Source organism: Tachyglossus aculeatus, chromosome 2 (assembly GCF_015852505.1).
Source record: "Tachyglossus aculeatus isolate mTacAcu1 chromosome 2, mTacAcu1.pri, whole genome shotgun sequence".
Taxonomy (NCBI): Eukaryota; Metazoa; Chordata; class Mammalia; order Monotremata; family Tachyglossidae; genus Tachyglossus; species Tachyglossus aculeatus.
The window spans coordinates 4,600,116-4,606,115 of NC_052067.1; positions in this window are offsets into that span (position 1 = coordinate 4,600,116).

A 6,000-nucleotide genomic window follows, 5' to 3' on the forward strand; every position below is an offset into this window, starting at 1 on the left:
CCTGATCACCTTGTAACATCTCCAGCGCTTAGAACAGTGCTTTGCACATAGTAAGCGCTTAATAAATGCCATAATAATAATAAAATGGGGATGAAGACTGTGAGCCCCTCGTGGGACAACCTGATCACCTTGTAACATCTCCAGCGCTTAGAACAGTGCTTTGCACATAGTAAGTGCTTAATAAATGCCATCATTATTATTATTATATATGTTTGTATGGATTTATCACTCAATTTATTTTACTTGTACATATGTATTATTCTATTTATTTTGTTAATGATGTGCATCTAGCTTTAATTCTATTTGTTCTGACGATTTTGACACCCGTCTCCACGTTTTGCTTTGTTGTCTGTCTCCCCCTTCTAGACCGTGAGCCCGCTGTTGGGTAGGGACCGTCTCTATATGTTGCCGACTTGTACTTCCCAAGCGCTTAGTACAGTGCTCTGCACACAGTAAGCGCTCAATAAATACGACTGAATGAATTAATGTACTGGCATTTTCTGTTCGCTGTGAGGCCAAGTTGAAAGGCCTCACATCGCCCTACCTCCTTCCCCTCCCCACAGCAGCTCTTTATATATTTGTACAGGTTTATAACTCTATTTATTTTAATTGTACATATTAACTATTCTATTTATTTTGTTAATGATGTGCATCTAGCTCTAATTCTATTTGTTCTGACGATTTTGAAACCCGTCTACATGTTTTGTTCTGTTGTCTGTCTCCCCCTTCTAGACTGTGAGCCCGTTGTCGGGTAGGGACCGTCTCTATATGTCGCTGACTTGTGCTTCCCAAGCACTTCGTACAGTGCTCTGCACACAGTAAGCGCTCAATAAATGCGATTTAATGAATGAATGAATGAATCTAGCTCTAATTCTATTTATTCTGATGACTTGACACCTGACCACATGTTTTGTTTTGTTGTTCATCTCCCCCTTCTAGCCTGTGAGCCCGCTGTTGGGTAGGGACCGTCTCTCTATGTTGCCAACTTGGACTTCCCAAGCGCTTAGTAAAGTGCTCTGCACACAGTAAGCGCTCAAATACTCTATTTATTTATTTATTTATTTATTTTACTTGTACATATTTATTCTATTTATTTCATTTGGTTTATATGTTTTGTTTTGTTGTCTGTCTCCCCCTTCTAGACTGTGAGCCCGCTGTTGGGTAGGGACTGTCTCTCTATGTTGCCAACTTGGACTTCCCAAGCGCTTAGTACAGTGCTCTGCACACAGTAAGTGCTCAAATACTCTATTTATTTTACTTGTCCATATTTATTCTATTTATTTCATTTGGTTTATATGTTTTATTTTGTCTGGCTCCCCCTTCTACACTGTGAGCCCGCTGTTGGGTAGGGACCGTCTCTAGATGTTGCCGACTTGGACTTCCCAAGCGCTTAGTACAGTGCTCTGCACACAGTAAGCGCTCAATAAATACGATTGAATGAATGAATACGATTGAATGAATGAATGAATGAATACTATTACTATTACCAACTTCTAGACTGAGCCCATTGTTGGGTAGGGACCATCTCTATATGTTGCCAAATTGTACTTCCCAAGCGCTTAGTACAGTGCTCTGCACACCGTAAGCGCTCAATAAATACGATTGAATGAATGAATGAATACTATTAATGTGTGACAGAAAAGAAATCGCTCTTTCAGAGTGGAGCAATTTGGTAAGTGAGCCGTGGAATACAATTATATTCACGCAAATTGAAGACGGTCTTGTGTTTTTCTTTAACTATGTTTGCCTTTAGCCGTATAATTATTTTTCTGTGAGATTAATTGACAACTAAAGTTGTTCCTCTGATGATACAAACAGAAATTATACCTTCTTGCTATTAGAAACAGGAGGTTTATTTTTAGGTTAAAAAGTAAATAGAGTGTTTGGGTAGAACTGTGGGTATTTAACCCAACCTGTATTTAATTAATATGAAAAGCAGCGTGGCTCAGTGGAAAAAGCCCGGGCTTTGGAGTCAGAGGTCATGGGTTCAATAAATACAATTGAATGATTGATTGATTGATTGATTGAATGAATGAATGAATGAGTGAATAACAGGGGCAGTGTCCAATCTGACCGGCTTGTATCTGCTCCGGCGCTTGGTACAGGGCCTTAAGTGCTCAGTCCAGTGCTCTGCACACAGTAAGCGCTCAATAAATACGATTGAATTAATGAACGAATGGTGCATAGCAAGCGCTGAACAAGTACCATAAGAGTAATAATTATTCTGTGCTTCTGTTTCTGAAATTCACAGCCATTTATAGAGAGAAGCAGCGTGGTTCAGTGGAAAGAGCCCGGGCTTTGGAGTCAGTTCCCTCATCTGTAAAATGGGGATGAAGACTATGAGCCCCCCGTGGGACAACCTGATCTCCCTGTAACCTCCCCAGTGCTTAGAACAGTGCTTTGCACATAGTAAGCGCTTATATGCCATCATTATTATTATTATTATTAGAACAGTGCTTTGCACATAGTAAGTGCTTAATAAATGCCATCATTATTATTAAGATGTCACAGACATGCGGATCTCTGTGATTTATACTATAGAAAGACACTTCCCCTGACCAAAAAAAAATTATCAGATACCTATTAATAATAGTAATGATAATAATGGCATTTATTAAGCAGAAGAGGAGGGAGAGATCAGAGAGGAGCAGGGGAGATTTTAGGGAGTCATGCCTGATGGTTTCAATTTTGTTGATGAAGTATGTGGTCAGTGGAAGTTACCTCCTTCCCTTCCCCACAGAACCTGTATATATGTAGATATGTTTGTACATATTTATTTATTTATTTTACTTGTCCGTATCTATTCTATTTATTTTATTTTGTTAGTATGTTTGGTTTTGTTCTCTGTCTCCCCCTTTTAGACTGTGAGCCCACTGTTGGGTAGGGACTGTCTCTGTATGTTGCCAAGTTGTACTTCCCAAGCGCTTAGTACAGTGCTCTGCACACAGTAAGTGCTCAATAAATACAATTGATGATGATGATGATGATCTTAAGGGCCTCAAATATTTCACATGGGGAATGCAGAGACTGCCTGACCAGAAGCAAAATAATTTTAGTCCTTTTAAATTAACTTGGTAAATAATTTGAATAATTTTAAATTCACTTGCTTACTTTTTCCACCTAAACCCTCTGGTTAAGCCTATTTTGGGGCAGAATATGTACGTACGGCGCTCGATACTCAAAGCCAGAGCATTCTACGTGGAAGCTGTATATGTGTATATATGTTTGTATGTATTTATTACTCTATTTTATTTGTACATGTTTATTCTATTTATTCGATTTTGTTAATATGTTTTGTTTCGTTGTCTGTCTCCCCCTTCTAGACCGTGAGCCCACGGTTGGGTAGGGACCGTCTCTCTATGTTGCCAACTTGGACTTCCCAAGCGCTTAGTCCAGTGCTCTGCACACAGTAAGCGCTCAATAAATACGATTGATTGATTGATTGTTGGGTAGGGACCGTCTCTCTATGTTGCCAGCTTGGACTTCCCGAGCGCTTAGTCCAGTGCTCTGCACACAGTAAGCGCTCAATAAATACGATTGATTGATTGTTGGGTAGGGACCGTCTCTATATGTTGCCAACTTGGACTTCCCGAGCGCTTAGTCCAGTGCTCTGCACACAGTAAGCGCTCAATAAATACGATTGATTGATTGATTGATTGGGGAGGATACATGGTGATCAGGTTGTCCCATGTGGGGCTCGCAGTCTTCATCCCCATTTGACAGATGAGGGAACTGAGGCCCAGAGAAGTGAAGTGACTTGCCCAGAGTCACCCAGCCGACAGTTGGGGGAGCCGGGATTCGAACCCATGACCTGTGACTCCAAAGCCCGGGTTCTTTCCATTGAGCCATGCTGCTTCTCTAACCCGGGCCCCGATTTCGTCTATTTCACCTCCTCCCACGTCCTCCCCATAGCCGGGAACCCCCTCCCGCTCCACAGGCGCCGGACCCCCACTCTCTCCACCTTCAAACGTTCATTAAGGTCACACCTCCTCCAAGAAGCCCTCCCCAATTAAGCCCCCCTTTCCCCAGCTCGCTCTCCCTTCTGCCTCATCTGTGCACTTGGATCTGCGACCTGCGGGCGTTCGATGGTCCCTCCACCCGCAACCCCAAAGCACGTGTGTCCGTACCTTTAAATCATATACTATGAATGACTTCTTATTTATCCATAATAATCAATCAATCAACCAATCAATCAATCAATCGATTGTATTTATTGAGCACTTACTGTGTGCAGAGCACTGTACGAAGCACTTGGGAAGTACAAGTTAGCAAGAGATAGAGACAGTCCCTACCCAACAGTGGGCTCACAGTCTAGAAGACATTATTCATAATAATAATGAATAATAACAATAACAATAATAATAATAATAATAATAGTAGTAATAATAATGATGGTATTTGTTAAGGGCTTACTTTGTACCAAGCACTGGGGTAGATGCAAGGTAATCAGGTTGTCCCTTGTGGAGCTCACAGTCTTCATTCCCATTTTTACAGATGAGTAACAGAGGCCCAGAGAATAATAATAATAATAATAATAATAATAATAATGATAATAATAATAATACCCTACTGAGAGCTCACCTCCTTTAGGAGGCCTTCCCAGACTGAGGCCCCTCCTTCCTCTCCCCCTCCTCCCCCTCTCCACCCCCCCCATCTTACCTCCTTCCCTTCCCCACAGCACCTGTATATATGTATAGATGTTTGTACATATTTATCACTCTATTTATTTATTTTACTTGTACCTATCTATTCTATTTATTTTATTTTGTTAATATGTTTGGTTTTGTTGTCTGTCTCCCCCTTCTAGACTGTGAGCCCGCTGTTGGGTAGGGACTGTCTCTATATGTTGCCAACTTGGACTTCCCAAGCGCTTAGTACAGTGCTCTGCACACAGTAAGCGCTCAATAAATACGATTGATGATGATATTTATTTATTTATTTTACTTGCACATATCTATCCTATTTATTTTATTTTGTTAATATGTTTGATTTTGTTGTCTGTCTCCCCCTTCTAGACTGTGAGCCCACTGTTGGGTAGGGACCGTCTCTATATGTTGCCAACTTGTACTTCCCAAGCGCTTAGTAGAGTCCTCAGCACACAGTAAGCGCTCAATAAATACGATTGATTGATTGATTGTTACAGGGTGATCAGGCTGTCCCATGGGGGGCTCACAGTCTTCATTCCCATTTTCCAGATGAGGGAACTGAGGCTCAGAGAAGCGAAGTGACTTGCCCAAGGTCACACAGCAGACCTGTGGCGGAGCCGGGATTCGAGCCCATGACCTCTGACTCCAAAGCCCGGGCTCTTTCCACTGAGCCATGCTGCTTCTCTGTAATAAAGTAAATAAGTAAATAAAGTAAATAAGTAAATAAAGTAAATAAGTAAATAAAGTAAATAAGTAAAGAAGAATTACTTCTTATTTATTCATAATAATAATAATAATGATGGTATTTGTTAAGGGCTTACTTTGTACCAAGCACTGTTCTAAGTGCTGGGAAGGTTACAAGGTGATCAGGTTGTCCCATGTGGGACTCACAGTCTTAATCCCCATTTTTACAGATGAGGTAACAGAGGCCCAGAGAATAATAATAATAATAATAATAATAATAATGGTATTTATTAAATGCTTACTATGTGCAAAGTACTGTTCTAAGCGCTGGGGAGGTTACAAGGTGATCAGGTTGTCTCACGGGGGGCTCACAGTCCTCATCCCCATTTTCCAGATGAGGGAACTGAGGCTCAGAGAAGTGAAGTGACTTGCCCAGAGTCACCCAGCTGACAAGTGGCGGAGCGGGGATTTGAACCCACGCCCTCTGACTCCAGAGCCCGGGCTCTTTCCACTGAGCCACGCTGCTTCGGTAATGATAATGATGGTATTTGTTAAGCGCTTACTATGTGCCAAGCACTGTTGTAAGCGCTGGGGAGTGAAGTGGCTTGCCCAAGGTCACACAGCAGACAAGTGGCGGAGCTGGGATTAGAACCCACGTCTTCTGACGCCC